Source organism: Oryctolagus cuniculus, chromosome 4 (assembly GCF_964237555.1).
Source record: "Oryctolagus cuniculus chromosome 4, mOryCun1.1, whole genome shotgun sequence".
Classification (NCBI taxonomy): Eukaryota; Metazoa; Chordata; class Mammalia; order Lagomorpha; family Leporidae; genus Oryctolagus; species Oryctolagus cuniculus.
Genome location: NC_091435.1, coordinates 154,433,155 through 154,460,032, shown reverse-complemented (window position 1 = coordinate 154,460,032; position 26,878 = coordinate 154,433,155).

Genomic DNA, 26,878 nt, shown 5'->3' with positions numbered 1-26,878 from the left:
GTAACCCATGAAAGTAAGATTTTTCTAAGGTTTCACTAGAAGCTGCTGAATGGTTTTCTTTTGTAACTTCAGCTGACTTGCCAAAACAGGAACCAGAAGAGGAATTTGATAGGTTACAAAGGCTAATCGCTTACAACTTTTCACAGTTGAACATTAAGATGAAAAGTGCTAGAATATTTATTTTTAAAATATGGGTGACTTAGGAAAGACAACTCAACAGCCTTAATTGGTTCATTCTGATCAGAAAATTGTTCAAGGCCAGTTGTTCTGGAAGATTTTAATGTGCTCAGTTCTTAACCATGTGTCCCTTGCTTTCCCAGCCAGAGGACCAAATTTGAAAGGCTCTTCAAGTTACTATCAGTTTATGTCAGCCAAATCCTATACCTCAGTGCTTCTCAAACTTTAATATACATATGAACATCCATGGATGTTTGTTAAAAGACAGTTATTGGTTCACTGATTTGGAGCTGTGTTGCTGGTCTGTAGATCACAGTTGAATTAGCAAATGCCTTGATGCATTTCTTTACCCAGGGTTTGTCCCTTAGGTCACTTGGGGTCCCTCAACTATAACATGCAGAGGGAAATTAGATGTTTGGGAATGCTAGAATAAGGCAGACAGTCTAAAGACAAGAAGCAGTCTTATCAAAGCCAATTAGTATCTCAAGAGTTAAGAGTTGAAACACAATTTATCTTCTGGTCTCTCTATTTGATAGCTATACAGAGGCCTGGAACTGCCCAGGCTTCAACCTTTTCCAGCACCATTTCAGTAGCTCAAGAATGAGGGAAGAGGTAGTTAACAGCTTCTCTTCATATTTCTCAAGTTGAAATGCATTCTTAGGATACAATGGGTGGTCTTGAACTTCCTAAGACAGGCTAAATGCTTTATCAACCAATCACTTGCAGTAGTCCTAGAGAGGATCCTGTTTGCATGTTGGCCGGGAAATGTGCAAGTGTTTGCTGTGGATCATCTCCCTGGATCAAATGAGAATCGCTTAGCCTGGGAAGTTACCAGTCTCCCTGACCTCTGCTGCCCCAAACCTAAGTGAGTGACTAAATCACCCTGGGATGCCAATGCCAACTCCCTTGCCCCAATGGGGGCTTACCTCTGTCACACAATGCATGCTCCAGAGCCCCCAGTGGGCTTGGCTTAAGGCTAGTCTCCAGTTGAGTCCACTGCCTTGCTTGGTTTCTTCCCCTGCCATACCCTTGTTTCTGTATTCCCCTTAGCTCAGAGTAGCTCCCCAAGAAATCACTTAGTGACACACCCCTCATCTGAAGCCTGCCTCCAGAGGGCTCAGCAGAGACGGGTTATATCATAACGTTGACCCAAGAAATGCCATTGGTTTCTGAGAAAAGGAAAGAGTGAAGGAGAGACTCTAAATAAATGAACTTATCTACAAGACAGGAGATAACCCTGTGACATGATGTGAATATACATTTCTTCAGTTACCCTCTGCTTGTGGCTGACAGTAGAATAATGTCCTCATGTTCAGTTGAAGGAATTACAGGTGCTGATTTTGTGCTTAAGTAAATTGGGATGGGAAAGTTCCCTTTGCTAGGAAGAGAAAACCAGCATTATCAGCTCGTCAGTCAGATCCACGTTCATTCTTGTCCACATTCTGGAATCTAAAGGAGACTGCGCAAAGAAGTTCTCACATGAGCAGAACATTGACCAGATTATTCAGGCTCAAATAGATCAACTAGTATTCGCATTGTACAGATGAGACAATCACCTTGCTTTATCTTGTCTTTGAATGACTGGGGGAGTTATAAATAAAATGTTGTTCAAGTAAGTATATAAATAAATTGGCATAATTAGGTGTCATAATTAGGTGCCCATTGCTGTTGCAGGCACATTTACATAATTGTCAGTGCCGCAATGAAAATAATTGTTTGCCAGGATTGCTTCTGTTAAGGCTGATAGTACCTTACTTAGTATAGTTTGCTCTAAGTGGTTGTTTAGAAAATATTCTAAACTCTGATTGTGGAATCATTGTACACAGACTTAAATTTTGGTTTGGCAAAATGTACCTTTCAAAAGTAAAGTAGAGGACAAATAACTCATTGAAAAATCTAGCCCTACGTAGAATTTTGAAAAATAAGTCTGTATGGGCATATATAAAATATTTAATTGTATACATATTTTTAAACAAAGTTTTCTCTAGATTTCAGATCTTAAAATCTAGAGATCTTTGATTATTAAACTGCATTCCTTATTAATGAATAGCTGTCTGTGGCTAACAGGAATAGAGCAGTTGCAAAAAAGAAAAAGATTATGTGATCTACTTGAGACAGAAAGCTAGGCCAGACATGTTCTTGGAGTCAGCAGATCTCTTTATTAATCTCTTGTGTTAGGAACTGGGCTCTGAATTCTCTTTTTCTAGATGTCTCCAAATCCTAAGTGTTTGTATCAAGAGCACCTCAAAAGATCCTAGCTGGGCCATATTTTTAAAAATTGTGGTGCCTCATCACACACATGTCATGATTTGATCTTTTTTTTTTCTGTTCTGTATAGCAGTTATCACCTTCTACTAGTCTAGATGATTTACTGTTTAATTATATCCATTGATTATTTTCTGTCTCAACAATCCAGAAACTAAGTTCCATGGAGCAGAGATCCTTGTCATCTATAAAGAAAAGTCATGAGAAAACAACAATCAAAAGGAATTTATTTGGGGCTGGCGCTGTGCCCTAGCGGGTAAATCCGTCACCTGTAGTCCCAGCTGTTCCACTTCTGATCCAGCTCTCTACTATGGCCTGGGAAAGCAGTAAAAGATGGCTTCAGTCCTTGGGCCCCTGTACCCATATGGGAGACCTGGAAGAAGCTCCTGGATCCTGGCTTCAGATGGGCCCAGCTCCAGCTGTTGCGGCCCATTGAGGAGTGAACCAGTGGATGAAAGACCTCTCTCTCTGTCTCTCCTTCTCTCTCTGTGTAACTCTGACTTACAAATATATAAATAATTTTTTTAAAAAAAGGAATTTATTTGTCCACATAATTGAATAACCCAGGAAGTGTCACCTACAGGCTGTATCCAGGGGTTCACATAATATCACAAGAAGGCACTGTTCTTTTTTTGCCTTTCCATTTGTCTTTCTATTTCCTTCTTTGCTCTTCTATTTCTATTTCCCTACTCACCTGAAGGCATTTTTTTTCTTTGCAGCAGCAAAGTGACCTACAACTCTAGGTTATTTTCTTCCAGCCTGGAAACACCAAAGCAAAGATGATGTCATCCATCTAATAATTCCAACCTAAGAGCCAATAGTAGCTTTCAAGGCCCCTTCCTGAATAACTCACTCTGGCCAGGGGTATAGTACACACTCATGAGCCAAGTCAAAATTCTGTATTTTTGTCTGAGGTTAAGAATGAAATAAATTCTACTTGAGTTGCATGGTCTAAGGTTGGGAAAATCCGACTGCTGCTACCAGAAGGGGGCATAGATTTATAGCAGACAATAACAGCAGATGCAAGGACTCAATGCTTGCATCCACCCCCCAGATTCATACATTGAAGCCTAATCCTGAATGTGGGAGTGTTTGGGGAGGTAATTAGATCATGGAGTGGAATCCTCATGAGTGAGATTAGTGCCCTTATAAGAGACCTAAGGAGCTTGCTCCCTCTCTCTGCATTCTCTACCATGTGAGGATATAGTGAGAAGATGGCCATCTGCAAGCTACCAAGGCTTTATTGGATTTCCTAACCTCCAGAACTATGAGAAACAGCTGTCTACTTGATAAGCCACTCCATCTATAATATATTTGTTACAGCAGCCCGAAGTGACTCAGACAGCCCATGTCAACTACAGTCCTCTAGAATAGGCATTTCATCCTTTCGTCTGCCTGTGCCCAGTGCCTACTATAGTACCTGGTAAGGAGCAGATTGTGATAAATACTTGTTCAATTAATTCTTGGGAAAATTATTATATCATTATAATCACAATTTCCTCACCAAGGGCAGGGTTATAATGTACAGAGAGCATAATGGACCCTCTGGGTAGAGGAAGCATATCTAAGTCCAGAAAACTTTCTTGTTATATATAAAATATATATAAAAATTGTTATATATAAAAATTTCTTGTTATATATAAAAATTGTATTTAATAATGTAAGTATATCCGTTGCTCTATATAATAAGTTAGAATATATTTATAGGTTTTATTTTCTGGTGTTTTTGACTTCCACTCTCGGTTCAGATGATAATTCCACATTTCTTTGATAATTGCAACCTTATAGGAAGTTTTATTATCTTCTACTTCAAAGAACAAATGCAAAGTTCTTGTATTTGTTAATTATGCTTCTCAACTGAAAACATCAGCCACCTGTGATTTAAATGTTTAAGATTATTTTAATCTGGACTTGAACGTGGGTTCCTTAAAGAAGCTTTATAGATCTATGAATGCTTCACTGTGCCGTTCTTTTAGTACCCAATCACCTGATTACAGCCATGAAGAATTCATATGATCACTCACTTCATCATAGGAACAATTTTTTGTGTTACAAAAACTGTACCTAATATTAAGTAACACAGCTGCAGTTCTTTTCTTCTACGTCTACTATGGATTAATGCCTCTTCCACTTGTATCATCATTTCAGTTTTAGGTAGACAGTTATATCTCCCCTCAGCCTCCTTTGCCTCGGATGAATATTCCCATGCCCTTCGTCTACTCTCACAGGTCTTGTTTCCCAAACCTTTTTATCATTTTTGTTGGCCTCTCTTGAGCTACCTGCAGCCTATATTCTGAAAGAAAAAAAAAAATACAGTTGCTGATATCCTCACTTGAAGCAGACCCCATCTCCTCACAGAGCAGAATCAGTTCTTTTGTTCAAGGAGTTTTTCTTTTGAGCTGTTGTGTAAAGCCACTTTTCTAACCTCCAGGTGGGTTACACTATTGCTTAACTGGTATTCCCCAGTTTTAAAGCTATTTTTGGAAATTTACCAAATGCCATCATCAGATCCCTGCATAGATGTACAAAATATAACGAAGCAATTATTTAAAAGAACATAAAACTAATTGTTTTTTTTGTTTGTTTTTAAAAAAACTCTCCAAGTTGATCCAGCTGTTAACACTGACCTCCTTTCAGCAGGAAGTTTCCATGTGCGGGAGATACTATTATCTGCAGGTGTGAACACCGCTTGACATGGTTGACTTAAGAAGTTGGTTGTGCTATTTGGCCTTGTTCCTGTTTTTTTCTTCTGTTGTTGAATGCTTCCATTATACATAGTCAGGTCTTTCACAAAATGCAAACATGTATGCTTTTCAAAATTACCATAGACACTAAAATATTGTAAAAGGGCACAAGGGGAAAAAATCCCTATTGACACCAATCCACCTGTCATTATATAATGAATTGCTGATCCTATTTCACTGTGGCAGATCTAACATGATGTTCTATAATTTCCTTGTGTAAAGTTGCCATTTAAGGCATTGCACCATCCAGAATGCATGTATGATGCCATTGTGTTTTCTGGTAGCCTGATACAGTGCATTGTCTGATGAAACATGCACACTGTTGTGGCATACTGTTACACCATCCAACCATGTGTCTTTAATGAAACTTCAAACCTTTGTGCAATATCAATCTGCCAAAGCAAGTAGTCCCATTGCGAGTGATATAAGCAAACTCAGCTCCTTCTCTTGTAAACTTCCACTTGCCTCTTCCATAATCAATCTAGTTGCTACGATTATCTGTGTGACAGATGTTAAATGGAGAGATGTTTAATTTTCCCAAGGTGTTATTATATACTTATTTTATGTTCATTTGTTTTCACTCACCTAACTGCTTCATTGGAATGAAATTTCCTCGATGACTGTCTTGGGCTGTGAGAACTCCACATCTCATTCCTAAATAAGCCTTCCCTGACCTGAAAAAGGCATTTTACTGCCCTATAAAAATAAATCCATTTGCTTTGTGTCTGCTCTCTTAGCTAATGATTAGTTTCACGTTTCCCAAGGAGTTCTCTCAGCACAATGAGATAGTCTAAGGTAGAAGGATCCTCTGATCAGACAGGGTTGGGAAGCTGTGTATTCTGTTCCTCTCTTGGAGAATGATAATCTCCACTTGAATAATAAAGATTTTGAAAGTTCTAGAATGAAGGGATCTGCTGTTTTTCAACATTGTTGACTTGGCACTTGACATGGGTCACTCCCACATCACTTGTAACATTGTGAAATACTGGTTTATAGCAATATTTTTTCCCAGTGATACTGTTTCTGTCCAGCAGAGTCTTCGAAGTCCAAGGAGCTGGATTGCTGACATTTCTTTAGTATTTTGTGGGCATCTGTGACTTGTGCAAGCCAATAGTGAGAGAGACATTTACCCAAGCTTGGGAGATGAGAAGAGGCGGTAACCATACTAATTTTTAAAAGGAATAAGTAGTTATTAAGCACCTATTTTCTTCTAGACACTCTCACACACTTTCTATAAATTAATTCATTCAAAAAGTAGTTGTGGGATGGCCTTGATTCCAGGGTGAGAGAATAGTCCAGAACTGGGTAAAGTCCCCATCCTGACAGTTCTTGGGTTCTCATTTTGAATGTTCAGAAGTGAGGATTTTTATCTTCACTTTACCAGTAAGAAAATGGAAGCTCACAGATGCCCCCAGAACTTGCCCACGTTCACAGGGATGATAAGTCAGCGTGGAGAACTGTTTGGAAACTCACACAGACCTCCTCATGAGTCTTCCTTCCCAGCCCCGCCCACTGTGACTGGGCCTTCCTGCCACAGAGGTGAAGAGGCTGGCCACAAGAGATGAGATCAGAGGAGTCAAAGACAGAGACAGCTTATCAAAGCTATTGTCCTCCACATACGTGATTATCCGTTACACACCTTCTTTAACCACTACCTATAATAATAAGGGGGGTCAAACCTGGAGGCATATTTATGTGTGGAAATAACACTCCTAGCCAAGACAGCTTTGCATCAGCATTCTTAGTCTACACTTTCATCCTTGGTTCCCAACCTAACTTTACAGGGAAACTTAATTTATATATTTACAAATCACGCTCCAAAAGTGAGCCTCAAGCCCATCTTTAAGTTCAGAAAACCTTTTATGCGGCTTCTCACAGCCAAGAACGTGCTGTGCCCAGAAATGCTGAGTCATTGGCCTATGGCTTTCATGGGGATGCTGAATGGCTTCAAATTTAGACTTGAGTCCTTGCTTTCCTTCTGAGAGGGCATGGAAAATTCAACTCAGGATCTTCTTCCAGTTCACTTTTTCTTGCTTCCTTAGAGAGAAGACGTCTTTTCAAAACTGGGTCCCAGAAAGGAATCTGAAGTGAACACAGGCACAAAGTCTCCTTTTTATTCCTGTGTCTCTTGTGGAGTGAAGTTTCTTCAGGTGCTGGGGAGACCTCATTCACATCCTTAGCTTTAACTCCTGCCTCATGCTGTTGGATCGCCCACCATCCTTGCCAGCGTTCCCTTTTGGAGTCCAAACGTAGGCTCATATCTCCCACAGCCTGCCTGGCATTGCTGTCTACATCTCTTGTGGCACCTCCAACTTCCCCTGTCCAAGCCTGCTCCCTCTCCACGTCCCCTATCCCAGGTATGACTTAGCCAATCTGTAGACCCGGCCTTTTCCAGTAGGAGAAGACGACAATTTCCTGAGTTGGTGGTTCTGGAGGTTCTGACCATGACGTTTCAACCGTGAGTTAGAGCTAACTCCTCGGTGAGCTTCCTGTGTGGGGCTGTCATCCCAGGGCCTTGGCAACAGCTGTGTGTTTTCCCTGTCTTTACAGCAAGTGCCAGGCACACAAAGTGTCAAGAGATTACTAATGGCATGAAGAGACCGATAAATAGAGAGTGAAGGTAAGAGGGATCATTCCTATGTGTGCTAACTATTTGCTAAGGTAATCATCACTTGAGAAACTTAAAAAGTCCAAGTTCAAGCAGGAAAACACTAGTGGCAGTTTACTACAAGGGTACTTCAAAAAGTCTGTAGGAAAGTGGGATTAAAAAGGAAGTCAATTTTGGTCTTTTGTATTAGGTCAGCAACACTTATATTATTCAGTTATTTATTTTAAGGTAGAGACAAAGAGGGAAGTTTTCTGTCTGTTGATTGTCTCCCCAGTGCTTGCAACAGCCAGAGCTGGACCAGGCCTAAGCCAGGAGCCTAGACCTCCATCCAGGTTTCCTAAGTGTGTGCCAGGAATCCAACTACGTGAACCATCCTGTGCTGCTTCCCAAGGTCATATTCCTAGCTGGAATCAGAAGGATCCAAGACTTGAACCCAGGCACTCCAATATGACAGGCAGGTGCCCCAAGTAGTGTCTTAACCAACCCACCATCTTAACCAACGTCCTAAATAATATTTCTGATTTTTCTACACAAAAAGCAATAGACAGTAATATGGGAACATGATTACTAAGGAATATTTCTGAGCCTATATGTATGAAGCTTAGGACTCAATGTTTTTAGCTATAATTTTTAGTCTCATGTATTAAGAGGTAAAAACGCAAGCTATAGTTTTATGTATTTGCAATTGTTTTATCCTTGCATAGTCAGTATGACATTTAAGATCAGGAAAGTCTAGGCTGGTGATCAGCAGTTGGCTAGAATATCTTGTGTTTGTGCTTGCCCTAGCCCTTCCAGTGTTGGGTTCAGCTTACAAGCTCCCTTGGACTTCAAGGAGTTTAGATTCTTGAACCAATCATCAAGTTTGTACAAATTCATTCTCTCTGAATTGATAGAAAAAGGTCTTGAAACTTGAGTTTTACATTTACCGATCCAAAGCAAAAATGGATCAGAATATTTTAACACACTAATACAAGCAATCCATGTGTTCTTACAATAGAATAACAGTAATAAGACTGCAGCCAAATTTCCCAAATTTCTTCACATATGTAAATAAAAGAATCATAAGCCTTCTGGTCTTGGAGATGTTATCTGTGTTCTTATAATTCATTCAGTACACAAACAGGGGAGATTCCAGAACTTTTCCAACAGTGCTGTTGACACTTGCCTTTCTGACAATGAAAAAAGAACTGATTATGCTATTTCATGTTTTAAACAGAAGAGCTTCATTTTTCAATGACAGGCTATCCCACGGCACAAACCAGAGATCACCACACAAGTTACTTGAAAAGAGATGGGGATATTCCACTCCGAGAAAAAAGTGTATCATCTCTGATAAGAGAAGGTATCGTGTAGTAAATAGGCTTTGGATTCATAAATAATAAGAGCAAACACACACTGTCATTCCCAATAAACCACGCTTTTTAAGTGTGTTTCATAAATTAACACATTTAATCCTCACAGCCACCCTGTGAAATCGGTACTATTTTTATCCCTTTTATCGTTGAGGAAATCGGTTAAGTAGAAATGTACCTGGGATGAAGATTACACAAGTGGCAGGGCCAGAATTCAGACCCAGGTGGGGAGACTTCAGGCCTCACGCTCTTAATCACCGCACTCTGTCCTCCTGGCTCTCACGTCTAGCTCTACTGTAGGCTAACAGACGGCCTGATTTGGGGCACTCGGCCTCTCTATTACTCAGGTTTTTAACCTATAAAAATTAGGACCTTCCAGACCATGATGGAAAATGAACAGGGACAAAAGAAAGTACCTCCGCGGTACACTGTTGTTACTGTGCCTGCCTGGTGGAAAGAGTATGAGAATTTTCTAGACGCTTCTGTTTCAGGGGGCTGCCTCTTAAGCATTATTGTTTTTGGTGGAGAAATCATCATGGCCAACCCTTAGCCTGGCAGGGCAGGGGCTGCAGTAACAAATACTCAGACTTTTGCCTCCTCCCATTCATCAGTCCCTTGAAGCTTCCCATCAGCTGCACCCAAAATAAAGTCAGATCTCCATGGACTCCACTTGATGCTCTCCACAGTCTTCTGGTGTGTGATCTATGAGTCTGTCATTGCCTCCGCTGAACAAACTGTGTGTGCTTGTGTGTGTGTGTGTGGTCAGCATGTTTCCGTGGGCAAATGCATTATCTGCATCGTTTCAAATCAGGCATTGAGAACAATTTATGTGCTAAGGGTAAATCATCCCCAGCATCACTAGGCAATTTCTTCATTTTCAGAATGTCTTGGGTAAAGACAGAATTTATTTTTATCTATTTAACAAACTCTTATATAAGGATTACTTTATGCTAAATGCTATCCTAAATCCTCGAATATTAGCTTATTGAATTTAATCTTAGTAAGGAGTTCATAGGATAGGCAGATATACAGAGAGAAGGAGAGAGAGAAAGAAAGAGAGAGAGAGAGATCTTCCATCCACTGGTACACTCCCCAAAAGGCCTTAATGGCTGGGATTGGGCCAGGCCACAGCCAGGAGCTGGGAGCGTCTTCCAGGTCTCCCACATGGGTGCAAGGGCCCAAATAATTGAGCTATCTTCTGCTACTTTTCCCAGGTGCATTAGTAGAAAGTTGGATCAGAAGTGGAGCAACCAGGACTTGAACCAGAGCCCAAATGGATGGGGGCACTGCAGGTGGAGGTTTAACCTTCTATGCCACAGTGCCAGCCCCAGTAGATGCTTTATAATTCTCAACCAACAGATGAAGAAACTTAAGCAAGAGGTGATGCTTAATGTCACACAACAATAATGACTGATTCCAGGGTGAAACCATTAGCAAGAATAGTTAGAATACTTACCATGCCTGACCTTTTTTTTTTAAAAAAAAATATGTTTATTATTGAAGGTATCACAGTTTCTTTAAAATAAGTACGCTTTTCTATTGCAAGACAATTTTTAGGAAGAATTTTTTAAAATGGACTTACAATGTGTGAGTCTTGTCTGGATTCTAATTTGAATAAGAGAGAGACATTTTTGAAGACAACCCAGAAAGGTTAAACACAAATTGGGTGTTAGATGATAACAAGGAATTTTTGCAGTATCTTTCAGTGTGATAGTGGTTAAAACTTCCTTATCACTTGGAGAAACATTGAAATCTAGGTTAAAGCAATGAAATACTTGGGATTTAGAGTGAGGAGATGGGTTAAACAAGAACAATCAAATGTTGATCACTGTTGAAACTGGATAATAGGTACCTGGATTGTGCTATGCTATGTTTGTGAATGATTAAATTTCTTCATAATTTAAAAATATTGTGGATCCCTTTAGAGATATTTTAAGAAAGGAAAACTACTTAAGTTTAATGTGGTGATAATATTGATAGTAATTATAGTGCAACATAATATATTCCATGAGGCCTTTAAAATGCATTGCCTTGAAATCATGTCGTGGGTCTTGGAGTGACGAGGTGACACTGGCCAGCATCCATTTATACTGACGGCTGCATCTGCTGGAGCCTTTTCACATGACGCAGCAATGTTGGGTCTGTCCCCTCCGACACACAGTCCGCAGGCCCTGCCTACAGCCGCCCTGCCTCAGAGAGAGTGTGGGATCTCAGGCTGAGCACAGTGTCCCACCACTCCCTAGCACATTGCCCTCACCTGCTTTACCTATCTGAAAGGCTGTAGCAGGTGAACATTTCAACCTCTGAGGCTGTGCATTGTCTTCAATCCTAAACTGCAAAATATTCTCTCTCATGGTCCTGCTTCTATGTAATTGGAAACTGTACATGAAATTTGTCCCAAATCCCACACACCATTGCCCTACCACTACCCCTGCAAAATGTTTCTTTACCTGGCTAGATTCACTACATAATTTAATACTCATTTCTGTCTGTTAGCCTTCCTCAATGGGCCATTCTGGGCTGGCTTCTCTGTCTCAATCACTAATCTGAACATTGGGTAGGGCATGGGTTCATGAAGGTTGTGTTCTCATTTTCTAACATAGTTCTTGAGTTAGAGAAGGCTAAATAAATGGATGGTGACTTATGTATAAACACTGACACATTAAACAAAGTTAAATTCTTTCAACCAAACTTACCAATGTCTCCTACCACCTCATCCAAAGTCCTGCTTTTTCAGTTCCCTATGTATGTTATAAGGTGATTTGAAGGAGGAGATTGGCTGTTTATCTAATGGTACAACCATAGAACTCCTAGAAAACATCATGTGTGCTTTAGGCAGAAACAAACTAATCACAGTTTTTGATGACTATTGCACTTAAGGAAATCATGGAATTAGTGCTGCAGGGGGATTTAAAGTACTATATCTACTTTTTCTCACTTCGTAGCAAGGATATGGAGATACCCAGAGGTTAATTGACTTCCTCAAAGTTTACACCAAGGCTTACTCTGGGTCTTTTTCAAGAGAATGACAATTTGGACTCTATGTTTTGTACCTAGAGAAAGGCCAGTACCTCTGCCTTCCTCTTCCAGACCTGAAGCTTATGTGATTTTGGAGGAAACTTTTAAGAAAAAGAATGAAAAAGTCTATGCACACAACTTGGTGCCTACATGGATATTTATTTAGAATGAGAAGTAGTTATAACATGATATAATAGTTTTAGGTGCCTAAAGTACTATAAATATCACAAATTTGAAAGTTAATAATATGTATCACTTGATTTATTTAGGATTATTAATGATCTTTAAAAAGTATTCTATAACATATGGAATACTAATATTCCTTTAATTAAAAATAAACTTTCGGGGCCAGCATTGTGGCATAGCAGGTAAAGCCTTGGCCTGTGACATGAGCATCCCATACAGGCATCAGTTGGTGTCCCAGCTGCTCTACTTCCAATCCAGCTCCCTGCTAATGCACCTGGGAAAGCAGCGGAGGTTTGCCCCAAGTGTTTGGGACCCTGAACCCACTTGGGAGACCTGGAAGAAGCCACTGGTTCCTGGCTTCGACCATAGCCGTTAAGGCCATTTGGGGCGTGAACCAGAGGATGGAAGATCTCACTGTCTCCCCCGCCCCCTCCCCAGGAACTCTGCCTTTCAAGTAAATAAAAATAAAAATCTTTTTTTTTGACAGGCAGAGTTAAACAGTGAGGAAGAGAGACAGAGAGAAAGGTCTTCCTTCTGTTGGTTCACTCCCCAAATCGCTGTGACGGCCAGCGTGCTGCGCCGATCTGAAGCCAGGAGCCAGGTGCTTCTTCCTGGTCTCCCATGCAGGTGCAGGGCCCAAGCATGGGCCATCCTCCACTGCACTCCCTGGCCACAGCAGAGAGCTGGCCTGGAAGAGGGGCAACAGAGACAGAATCCAGTGCCCCAACCGGGACTAGAACCCAGGGCACCAGCACTGCAAGGTCGAGGATTAGCCAAGTGAGCCGTGGTGCTGGCCAATAAAAATCTTTTAAATAAATAAATAAAATTTCAGGAGCCAGAATTGTGGCACAGTGGGTTAAGTCCCCACCTGTAACACTGGCATCCCACATGAGCACTGGTTCAAGTCTTGGCTGCTCCGCTTCCCATCCAGCTTCCCGATAATGCACCTGGAAAGGAAGGGGGAGATTGCCCAAGACTTTGAGACCCTGCCACTCACCAGGGAGACCAGGACAGAGTTTCTCGCTCCTGGCTTCAGCCTGGCCCAGCCCCAGGCACTGCAGCCATTTGGGGAGTGAACCAGTGAATGGAAGATCAATCGATCTCTCTCTTTCTCTCTCTCTCTCTTTGTCCGCCTTTCAAATAAATAAATCTTAAAAACAAATTTTTAAAAATTGTAGGTGAGAAGTATTAAGTTTCTGTAAAATAAGAAACCTTTACCTCTGGTAGTTTCTCCCAGGCATACCCAAGTCATGGCAGAGCCCCAGCCGGGCATCTCAGATGTGGCTAAGTAAGAACAGTGAGTGGTGAGGTAGACAGTCATTCATTCATTAGTTCATGGAGTCCCTGCTGGGACTGACCACTATGCCAGACGTGGGGAAATAAGGCATCTTCCCTTATGCTTTGGAGCCCCAGGCTGAAACAGTCCAGAGAATCAGAATTGTAGCATAACTGGTGTGACAAGAGTATGAAATACAGAACGTGATTAATGACCCTTCTGAGGGAGAATGGTAGAGGAGGATTCTCTGAGAACATAACTCTGAGAGGAGCCTTGAAGAAGGAGCAAAACGGGGAGGAAATGACAGGAACAACGGGTAGCAGCGTGGTGAGCCAGAAACGAGGCCGCTGTGGCACAGTAAGGCCCAGAAATGATGACGTAAGACAGGGTCAGGGGTCAGGCTTGACGGACAGGAAGAAAAGGGATGAAGTGTCACGTACAGCGTGCTAACAGTCTGGAGTGACGACTTAGCGGTGACGAGAAGCCCTTTGTTTTAATCAGTTTGTGCTGCTACAGCACAATTCAATAGACTGAGCAGCTTAAATCACAAGCACTCATTTTTCACAGTTCTAGGGTCTGAGAAATCCAAGATCAAGGAGCTGGAAGATTGGGATCCAGTGAGATCTGGGATCCCCTCTCGATATGTGGATAGCCGTGTTCTCATTGCATCCCCACGTGACAGAGTCGGGGTTGGGGGGGGGGGGCGCTGAGGAGGACGGGGATGCACCTTCTCTTGTGGCTCTTTTTAGAAGGGCACTGAAGCCTATTCATGACCTCTGCACCTCCAAAGGACTCCACCTTCGCATAACCTCCCATGGCAGTTAGAATGTTAACACATCAATTGGGGCAGACACAATGTTCAGTCCATAGAACCCATGCAGAATTCTGAGCAACATGACCTTGGTACCTGTGAGGAGAAATGACAGGAGGGAGAGAAGGGCGGATAAATACTAAACAAGAAGACAACCTAGGTGTTCTCTAAAAACCTAGGTCTAAACACAGGCGGTGATAAAGGGGATGAAGAGGAGAAAATCAATATGAATTCTCTGTTAAGGATAGTTAGTATCAGTGATTCATTATTTGATGGTACATAGGAAGTGAAAAAAATTCATGGAAAATAAAATTTTGAAATCAGTTTATTTTAGTACAAAAAAAAAAACTCTTTTAAATACAGACACACTATTTCCTATATAATCGTCCATGAACTTTTGGAAAATCCCTCAGATGCCTGGATTTCAAAATTTTTTGAAATAATACTTACACATTAAACTTATCTTTGAATTCCAAGTTCAAAAAAACTTTTTGGAAGTAGCTATTGGCTACTGGATTGACTAGAACAGATTTAGAATATGCATCATTCCAGAAAGTTAGTTTTACCACATTCTAGAAAGTTCTATTGGAATTTTCATGTTAGATCACTGTCCTTCTTAATCCCCTTAAACTGTGACTATTTATGCAAGAACCAATGAGTTTTTCCCTCTGGTAATTTTCATGAAAAACACAGTTCATATGCTTTTTCATATAAGTTGTCCATGACAGTCTTCACATAATTTTTATGGTATTCTGAAAATAGTGCAGTTTGAAATATTTAAGAAACACATTTGGGTCCAGTTCGTAGAGATTTCCAATACTGAAAAGATCATCAGGATTTAATGGCTTTCCCTGATGAGGTGTCAAAGTGACATCCCTAGTTTCACCAGGGAAATGGTGGTTCATGAACTGTCCATCTTGGTCGATTCGTCTCCAGTGAGTAATAAATCCTCTCTATTTGCTAACTCAGCCAACTGATGTGCTTGATTGAGTCTAGAGAATTTATAGTCTCTTTCTAAAAATTTATTACCAAGTACATCAGTATATTCATAATTTCAGGACTCCAAACAAACTGTGGACATCTCGCGAATGAATTAAGTGGCCTCATTTACTGGAGCCGTAACTAGAGTTTCAAGAGTATTTCCCCTCCATATCCATCTCTGTCATGGCTGTCAGTAAGTCAGACTGCAGCTAATGCAAAAAAAAAAAAAAAAAAAAAAAAAGAGAGAGAGAGAGAAGAAAGAAAAAAGAAAAAAAAAGAAAGAAAGAAGAAGAAAACAGGAAAGAGAAAAGGGAAGGTAAAAATCTTATCACTGCATCCCTGACTCTGAGTACATTCTAAAAATGAATCAATCTCCTTTACGAACAGACCAAACTCTGGTAATTTATCTACCTAGAATATCCAAAAGAGAAATGGGTCATCATTGCAGCACAGAACAATAAGCATAGCACTATTTGGAAGGATCAATAGTGTCGTGATAAATGAAGTCCCCATCTTGTGTTGCTACAATAAGCCTCCTGTGACTGGGAAGGCCCACCTGATTCTGCACCAGCCCCTCCCCCCACACACGCAGCCCGTAGGGTTCTCTCAGAGACTTTGCTCCGAGTTGAGGTCATGTTAACCACACAAAGTCTCATAGACACTGAGAATAAAGTGGCCCTTTCTGAAAGGGCACCCCAATGTGGTACCTGATCGCTGGACCTTTGTCACATTTTCAGCTGTGCTGGCTATATCCTGCAGCCACCCTACTTAGCAAGTGTGACGGGCACACTGTGCCGGGAGAACTTGATGGCATTCCTGCTGACAAGGACGTTAACAGACTATATTCTTCTTGTGCCATTCCGAGGCACATTGAACACAGAAGCAAGTGGCCACAATGTTCAAAGTTAACTGCAAACAGGAAAAAGAAAGTTAATGTGACACACTGCAGTATTCTCTCTTAGCATGCAGTTGCAAGCTTTGAAAGTCCCGTTAAGTATCTCTTTTTTAAGATAAATACCTATTAAGTAATGTATATGCACAAGCTGAAGTGTTAAATGGTTTGTTGAAACCTATTAGAGTACACAAGATGATAAACATAAATTATAGCTAATATACTGCACCAGTGATTTTTAAACATAAAAATTACTGACACTGTAAAAACACACTTGAGTCATCGTAGCAGCATAATAGCACTAATCCATGTTTATCCAACCATGCACTTTTCAAAAACAACACAAACCTCTAATAAATGCTTTGGCTTCACCTTGACAACTTATATGGGTTATTGCCTCGTTCATGCCTGGATAACCATGTGTTATGACTTAAATGTTCTTTAATATCAATTTATGCCTTGAAGAAAAAAGATTGAATAACATAGTGTACATATGGTTCAATTTATTACAGCAAAACAATCATTTTAGTTTGAAGATATTTTCTCATGGTGCATATCATAGAAATCTTCTTCAATAGAGCTCTCAATAAACCAGATTTTTTATGTCACAATAAATGAAACTAAGGCAGCTAATTGTTGCTAAGATTCTAAATAGATGGGTCTATTTGGCTTCCTTGTCAATCAAGAAATACATTCCTTAACACTTGTATTTCTGGATTCTAATGTCTCTAATTGGATTTTACACTATCTGATTAACGAGGTAGTTTATAGACTACTATAAAAAATTGATACTTAAAAAATGAAAAAAGAAATTGTAGACCGTCAGCATTATTAAAGATTCAAGAGGACACCAAGAACCACAATGGGTACAACAACCAAATGGGAGATAAAAGAGGTGAACTAGAAAGAGAGTGAATCAAGATTGTGGGTGATAATCCTAGAAATGCTTCTGGAATAGTGGACATCATGCTGTCCAAATCTGAATTTCTAGGCACTGAGTAGTAACTCCCAGCTCCTTGACTCCTTCTACTTACACCAAAATTCCCCAGTCCTATGAGTAGGTGATCACTTCTCTCTGGCCCTTACTGTGTAAGGGTGGGATGGGGATCACATACTCAGCACACCGACTTTTAAGCCCACTGTGGTAAGGTAGCATGGCAGGTGATGGAGACTCTGCAGATAGCTGTTTCCTCGAGAAGAGGCAGCCAATCAAATCAACAGTTCTTCATAGAAGGGAAATAGAACCAATACATTCACATATGGCTCCTAGGAAAATAGCAAACACTACAGCAATTTAAAAATATATTCCTTTAATCCTTTATTCTTTGCTTCTCACTTATCCTGCCAATCAACAATGTTATTTAAGAACACTTTCTTGGGAGGGACCTGGGGGTGGAGTGGAGAGATAAGCTAAAAAAAAAATTATATTAGTGTCTGAAAAGTGCTATGACAAACACTTGCAGTGAAGTGTTGAGGAAAATCGGGCATCTTGGAGGAGGCTGCGTTGTTTGATAAATCTTGAAAAACAAACACAAACCAGTCTGAAAATGACCCATCAGATAGAAACAAAGCCAACAACAAAAAACACCTATCTTGCTAAAATGAACATGCAGAGAAAATCTACAGGCCCAAAGAATTTTACCCAACAAATCCTAGGCAGTAGAGCTTTCCATCCATTCATCAAACTTCCTCCCTTCCACATAGGGTTTCTATGAGGTATAAAAACAATTAGCTCCCCTTTTCCATAGTGGGTTTCTGTGGTTGAACTGAGTTCAGCCACTCTGTATGATCTTTTCCATGGCCACTTGCTGTCTCTTACCAAGGCATTAATTAATCTTATATGTCAAGTAGGTGAAAAATAGCCTTGCCAGTAGGTACATTTTGATATCACTCTAAACAGATCCAATTATGAGCTGATTAATAAAAATCTAGTGCAAAGTGAACCTCCTTGTTTCCAAAACACCTATCTCTTTACCTAGCTCTCCAAGCTTTCCATGGCATTGGATCCCCCTCTTCAAATTTCCTCCTCTCCCAGGTTTACATAACCAAAGTCCACCAATCCTTTTTGTTGTTGTTGTTTTTATCATGTACTTTCATCTACTGGAGAGGCAGAGAGTGAGGGTGACCGGCGGGGGATGGAGATTTTCTATACCGGGTTTACTTCTCAAATGCTTGCAGCAGCTGGGGTGGACAACTCCAAAGTCAGAAGCTCAGAACTCAGTCTGGGACTACTACACAGATACCAGGGGCCAAAGCACTTGCGCCATCATTTTCTGCTTTCCCAGGATGTGTCAGTAGGAAACTCAATTGAAGTGGAGTAGCCAGCACTTGAACCAATGCAGGGAGACTCAAGGTCAACTTAACCCTCTGTGGCCACAACCCTTCTTCTCACATATTTAAAAGCTCACCAACCAACCGGCCTCCCACACACTGTCACACCTCCCTGCCGTAAAAAACAAAACAAACACAAGCCTCTAATCTCACTTCTACTAGGTAGGAACGTGTCCCTAATTGCTGATGCCCTTAAGAAACCTCTTTGTCTCCTCTACCCCCACAGCTCTCTCCTGAACTACGTCTATAGAACTTAAAAGATTTTTATCCTATACTCTTATTTACATTTGTGATCTTTATCTTCCCTAGTAAACTCCAAGTTTCTCAAAGACAAGCAAAGCCCTTTCTTCCCTCACTTTCCTCCTTAGAGTTATGGAACCCTTCAATCAGATTTGTTGAGTAAACATGATTGATTTACCCATCTTTTGGGGGCTTTGTTTTATTAGTGCCAAAGAAGCTCACTGTAATGAAGATTATACATACTTTGGCAAAACTATTACTGGATAACTGAAAATAGAGATTTCTTTTCCTATTACTATGCAGCAACAACAAAAGACAGTTGGTTTAGACCTAGGACTTCTTTCATTTTAGTTTTTCTTAACCCATCCAAAGAAACCGCCTTTTCTACTTCTATACCTACCTACCAACATACATATGGGTATTTAAAATTCAAAAAAGTTCACCTTTCTCGGCTATCCTTGAAAGTATCTTAGTGACGAGAGCAAGTTAAAGCATTGTCTCGGTAGGCTGAGCCATGAGTGCCCACTAGAATGCATACTTGAACTGTGTAATCTTTTCCTACTTCCCATTAGCCCAGAACACATATTCTGGGATGAAGCTCAGTCAACTACTCTTTATCATCATTAGCTCCTGCAAGCAGCTGTTCCCATGCAAGTCCACATTCTGTTCACCTCAGCTCCACCAGCTTTCAGCAGCTAGGTCTTTGCCTCAAGGCTCCTTGAGTCATGCCAGTTGGAAGAAGCCCATCCATGACTCTAAATGTGGAGGTCCTTGAGCAGCGTCTAAGCAGACAAAACAATCTACATTTATGAGGTACTCCTGGGAGCACTACCTCTGTGAAGGACACAACACATTCAAATAGATACCGTCTCATAAAAAAATCACCGTCTTCTTTTGTAAGAGCACAAAATATGTGATTTGAAATCAACTTCCCACTGAGGATGGGGTGCCCGTGGGAGACTCAGCAAAAACAGATCTTGGTAATAACTTAGAAAATGGCTGCCAGAATGTTCCTGGTTCCCTTGATGAAAAACTTACCTTTCTCCAGAGCTACATGGGTGGTTTTATGTGACAACTGAAAGACCACCTAGCAGGTTAGGACAAGGACCTGGAAGACCAATCTTAGATTAATTCCGGCAATGTTGCCAGTTTGCTGGGCTGGTCTTTGAAAAGTATGCATTCTGTTATGGGGCATCATTTTCTTCCCTAAGAGAACAGAAATGTCTCATAATGTTTTCTGACTTTCTTAAAAAATACATTTCAATCACAAATAAATGATTGAGCTCTCATGAAATTTTAAGATCATCTTACATAAAATATTCTATGATCTTGTAGAATTGTGCTTTCATGTGCCCCAGGAATCTACTTTTAACAAGTGGGGAAGAATCCATGTACTTAAGCTAAAAGAGAAACAAGCCAAAAAACCTCAACTATTAACTTTCCCCACGATTCCTATATTTTAAAACCCTATGTATCTGTACTTTTTAAGTTATGTTCAGGAATTATGTAAGCACTGGTGTACATTTTATTGCACATAATTTCTTTTCAGGTTTAAAAGTTTTCATATGCAGAAATGCAATCTGCATTTTGCATATAATTTAGTCATATGTGCTCCAGGGTAAAAATTGATAAACTCAACAGGGTAGAAAATCCCAGACCCAAGTAAAAGTCTCGCCATACTGTCTGTACATTGCTTGTTTCCCCATTTCACCCTGTCTGTTCTAGCTCTAGCAATATTATGAAAACTTGATCTCGGGCTGTGGGGCCATTCATTCATATTCTAGGGTAAACTGAAGAAAATATACATACTTTCCTACAGACCTGACTATCAAGACTCAAGTCAAATTTCAAACAGTTAACCCCTGTTAAAATTTGGAGCACCAGCTGATGGATGAGAAATTCCTGGGGGGCGGGGGTGGGAAGAATGGGGAATGAGGCAAGAACTCTCTAGTATCTTAGAAATCATATTACATGGGCACTAACATACTCCAGTTATACAATAGAGAAAGTCCACCATGTACTTCTGGCTTGGGTTATATAAATATATAGTTAGATAATTACATTTCTCTATTTGTTGTTAGGTTGAATACATACCTTTAAATAATTACTAAATTTGATACAGAAAAAGAATTCCCACCAAATTATAGATTTCCAGTGATACCATTGATCTTCGTTTTCCCCTTTTTCAATCTTTCCAGATAATGGAACAGGACCACCAGTAATAAGATCGCAAGAGCGAGGGTGATCTCAGAGGCACGAACTCTGCGTATGCCCCTCTCAAAAGCCTGTGGTATTTTACCTCAATTTCCCCGGAGTGAACAGGCTGTGTGGAGACAGGGCTTATCTTCTTTACATTCAGATGGTTGCATTTCCTGCTTAAAGTGTCAGCTGGATTGTCTCTGCACCCCGCCTCCCCCCATCCTTTGGTCTCCCAGAAACTGTCTGCTGCCTCAGGCAAACTTAATGATGGCAGGGCCGCAGAGCCAAAAAAGGAAAAACACCTGTGGCCAGTAGAAAGTTGAGTCCTGAAATAGACAGGCAATGGCCATCACCTGCCTGCTGTGTGGGAGCCCAATCAAGTCTATTCATTGCAACTGTGCAGATAAGGGCTTTTTATCCCCCCTCTTTTTTTCTTCTTGTTCTTTTTTTTTTCCTTTTTGCTGTTGTTTTTATTTTTTATTTTTTTTAACTGAATGTTATAGGAAGAGAAGGGAAAACAGCAAAAGGAAGGGGGCCCTCTGCCTGGGCCTGTGGGGCCACTTTTCAGACAGGTCCTATGGAAACGGTCATTCTGAAAAAGCACGGTTAGTCTGGAAAATGAAGTCGGGCTTTCTTTTAATTCTATTAGGATGTTTTGTTTAGGTTTTCTGAGGAAGTTAGGAAAGAGGAAAGAGCAGGGGCAGTGACAGATACAATAGGCTTGGAGCCATCATGTGTCAGGGGCAGTTGGCAGGGTTGGGAAGGGTGCCTTCCTGTCCATGCAGGGGGAAAGAAGAGAGAGAGAGAGGAGAAATCGGGCAATTCTAGATTCCATGACAAAAGCTTGATTCCTGTACTAGTTTCCTATGATTCTTCCTGGGCTTGATTGCTGAGCTTTCTTCAATCCTTGCCTCCAACGACTTTCACAATCTCTCTGGCTTCCTCTTCCCCACTTCCGTCGCAGGTTTCACTTCCGGTGCTCCCCTTTCTGAATCGCTGTTGCTCTGAGGTCCTAAGCCTCTCGCTCTCCAGGCACTGTCCTCGGGAGACCTCATTTCACCACCAAGTAACATGGAGAAGGTGGTAACTGTCAGACAGCCTGGCCGCATGAGACGTCTTCCCGAAGCGCCTCAGCAGTTGGAGGGGTGGCCGCCTGCCAAGGTGCCTCCCGGAAGATTAATGCGTAAGGTCACTGGGGGAGTTGGTGCGTGCAGCCCTTCCTGAAATAAATGTCAAAACGCCACCCTTTCCTCTTCTTGTGTGGTGAATGAGATGAGATGAGGCTGTAAGGGGGGGTGGGGGGGTGGGATTCTCTTGTGAGAGGTAACCATAAGGAAGAATGGTGCCTGCTGAAAATGGAGGAGCAAAACGATACATGGAGCCTGGGACTTTAATAAAAATTGTGAAATGACTGCATAAGCTGTGACTGCTTGCCCTGAACATCATGTATTATGAGAAAAATAATTCTTCCTCTTTTTATGTATACCACAGTTATGTATGTAGAAAGGGCTATGTGTATATAATTTGATACCTTAAGTAAAGTAAGATAATGAATTTTTTAAAACAGTTATATATATATATTTGTTTTTTGACAGGCAGAGTTAGACAGTGAGAGAGAGACAGAGAGAAAGGTCTTCCATCCGTTGGTTCACCCCCCAAATGGCCGCCACAGCCTGCACGCAGCGCCAGGAGCCAGGTGTTTCCTCCTGGTCTCCCATGCGGGTGCAGGGCCCAAGCACTTGGGCCATCCTCCACGGCCTTCCCGGGCCACAGCAGAGAGCTGGACTGGAAGAGGAGCAACCGGGACAAAACTGGCACCCCTACCGGGACTAGAACCCGGAATGCCAGCGCCGCAGGTGGTTGATTAGCCTAGTGAGCCACTGCGCTGACCAAAACAGAGTTATATTTAACAAGAAAGAAAAGCACACAAAATTTTATTACAGTTTTTTCCATCTTTATGTTACTGATTTTTACTTTTTAAAAATTAAAAAATAAGACAAAAAATTATACACACCTATGGGTTACTATGTGATGTTTCTTTACATGTATACATTATGTAACATCCAATCAGGATAAGCATATATATCTCTCCAAGTATCTAACATTTCTTTAGAGTGAAAACATCCCAAATCCTAAGTTTTTTAATGGAGAAATATACAATACATTAACATTGCAGTCACCCTACTATGCAATAGAACCCAAGGACCTCTTACTCCTATGGCCACTACCACCTAACATTTGTCAATCAACTTTTCCCCATTTCTCCCTCATTGCATTTTTTAGATCACCTATTTTTTAGACTCTAATATATGATGCTTGTCTTTCAGCTTTCTCCAGAAAGGATATATCAACATATTCAAAAAAGCAAAAAATTCTTTGGGCTACATTCAATGACTATAATTTAATAAAATCAGAGATTAGCTATAATAGGTAATAATAATTCCACCATCAATACCATCAACACACCTTCCCATTTGAATCTATTCAAATGGAAATTTAAAAATCACAACTTCTAAAAATTCTTAAAGAAAAATATTATTAACAATTTACAATCAATCAATTAAATTGTAAACAATGAACAGTCTTATTCTACTAGAAGGAAGAGTTTTCTATCTCTGTCCATCACCTATCTCTGTATGAACATATGAATTCTTACTTTGTTCAACTGGTATAATATGTCATGATAATTATTTATTTTGACCTCAAAATCATTCCAGATGTGGCCAGTGACAATCTCCCCAAGCTGGTTTCTATGTCCTTTTGACCTGACTTCATCATTTCTTAAACATTGCTTTCTGGCCTAAAATATGCCTGGCTCATTTCATGCTTTTCCAGAATTACCTCTGGAGCATTTATTTCTCCAGGATCCCTGTTTCCTTCTAATGAGGAATAGTATTAAATGCCACGCCTAAATATACTCATTACTCTAGAGGTTCCATTGCTCCTAGGCCCTTCCAGAGGACAGAATTCATTCTAATCTGCTTTTTCATATTTGCGACTCCCATCGGTATCAGTGAGAAATCTGGCTGTCTTTATCATCAATTTATTTACTGATTTATTCAAGCTTAAAGAACAGTTTCAGAACTTCTAATCCATATCTCTGAAAAACAAGTCTACTAACAGGAGTTCAATATCTGTTTACAGGTCTTTACTCTTCAAAAATATCAAAATCATGAAAGATAAAGCCCAAGAAAAATTTTCCAGGTTAAAAGATTCTTAAGAGACATAGATATAACAATTGAATGAAGTATGTGATTTTTGTTTACATCCTAGAACAGAAAAGAATATTTAAACGATTAGTGTAATTTATTATGGTTGTCAGATGAACTAATTTCATTGGATTAGTGTTATATTTCAAGATTTGAAAATTAAATTCATGTTATATAAGCAATACAGATGTCTGCAATTATCAAATCGCTCAGAGATATATGTATATATTTATATATGTACAAACATACACAAAGACATACATGTTTGCATTTGAATGTATCTAGACAGTGAATAATAAAGTAAATGGGACAAAATATTAACAATTGACAAACTGAATAAAGGGCACAATGAAGTCATATTGATACAATTTTGTAATTTAAGGTTTTTAATTATATTAAAAACAAAATTTCAGAAGAAAAGGAAATAAGAGAGGGTGGCTGTGTGGCCTACTGATTAGGATGCCTGCATCCCATAATGGAGGGAGGTTAGGATGGGAAGTATCACTATTCCCTAAATCTGTACATATGAAAAACATAAAATGTGTTCACCTTATCTAAATACAAAAAATTATAAAAATGATAGGTCTTCTTAAGACACAAATTGAAAATACTATATAAAAGACACGTAATTTATATTTGACAAAAATGTAAGACAAATAATACAAAAAATAAAATCTGAAAAATTGGTATGAAAGTACTAATGGGAACAATATGCTTTCATTGTTTATTACTGAAAGGGATTGAATATCAAATATATCTTAAAACACTTAAAAACTACTGAAAATGAGACCATCAACACAACTGAAAAATGAGCAGAGACAAGAGCTCCATTCCTTTCAGAGTCAGAAAGACACACGGGTGATAAACACTCAAAAGATGCTTATCAGATTAATAACTAGACAGGGGTCAAAAAATACAAGACTGACAAAAACTGCAATGCTCGCTAATACTAACAGATGGTGAAAATGGAAGGAAGTGAGTATATTTAATGCTACCAGTGAAAAATACACTTTGTATAGCCACTCTGGCAGGAGATTTCTGAGTCATTTAAAAAGATGAATAAATATCCTCTGACCCAGGAATTAGACTTTTCATTCCTTAATATATATAATTTGTTATATGTAATATGTATATATGTATAATTTGTTAAGGAATTAGTTAAGTATTGTTAATAATAAATAAATTGTTATAATAAATGCATAAATTTTAAATATATATATACACACACACTGCAGTAGTGTTGGCTCAAGTGATTGGATTTTTGCCACCCATGTGGGAGACCTGGATTGAGTTCCTGGCTCTGAACTTGGGCCCCAGCCCAAACATGGCTGTTGTAATCATTTGAGAAGTGTATCAGCAGATGAGAGCTTTTCTCTCTCTCTCTCTCTCTCCCCCACCCCCTCCCTCTCCCTCTCTCTCTCTCTCCCATCCCCTCCTTCTCTCTCTCTCTCTCTTTCTCTCTCTCAAACCCCTCTCCCTCTCTCTCTCTCTCTTCATCCAGAATAAGTTATTTCTTAAAAAGGAAAATTACTGTTTAAAAAAATAGTGTATATTTAATTTAAGGTCACATTACAATCCTAAAAATTGATTTACTTTTTCTTCAATTGAATCATATTTAAATGCACAAATAGAATATACTTAGCTAATAGAATGTTCTATTATGTGAGTTTTATTTCTTAAAGTGAATAAATACTCCATAAAATTCTGGACTTGTGAAAGTGAATTTTATTCATCGGCTTTGCTAATAGAAGATAGCCCTCTGCTCTCCCTGGTCTCTGTCTTTCAGATAGAATATAGCTAGTTTATATAGATTATTTTTATTGTAGTCTTGGACCAGTTTATTTTTATGAAAGCAGTGTCAGAATAGAGCCCTTTTATTTAAATACCAAACATCCTCCATAGATTTCTTTCTAAATCATCCAAACCTCCTTGGAAAACTGTGTGTTTGAAGGCAATGGCTATATTAGTTTTCATATTTTAATTTTATTGCCAAATATTTAAATATACTTGATAAGTCCCAATGCAAGCCAAGGACCTTAAGAGTCTGTTCAAGGGGATTAGATTACAGGCCTTGCAGTAACTTCCCAGTCTGGAGGGATTTAAGAGGCTAAATGAATTGTAGGCAGGTTTATGAGAAAACCTTTTGGAAACACTTGGTACGTTTACTTGCTAATCATCAGATCCAATTTCTACAGTATCGCCCACTGTGAACAGTTAGCTTTTTTTGGGGGGGTGTAATGCCTGGTTAAGGATGATACATTTTTAGATTTTTTTTTTTTTTTTACTTTAAAAGAAAAGAGGCCGAGGCCGGCGCTGTGGCAGGCAGGTTAATACCCTGGCCTGAAGCTCCAGCGTCCCATATGGGCGCCGGTTCAAATCTCAGCTGCTCCACTTCCGATCCAGCTCTTTGCTATGGCCTGGGAAAGCAGTAGAAGATGGCCCAAGTCCTTGGGTCCCTGCACCAGCATGGGAGACCTGGAAGAAGCTCCTGGCTCCTTCCTGATCCTTCGAATCAGCGCAGCTCCAGCCGTTGTGGCCAATTGGGGAGTGAACCATCAGATGGAAGACCTCTCTCTCTCTCTCACTCTC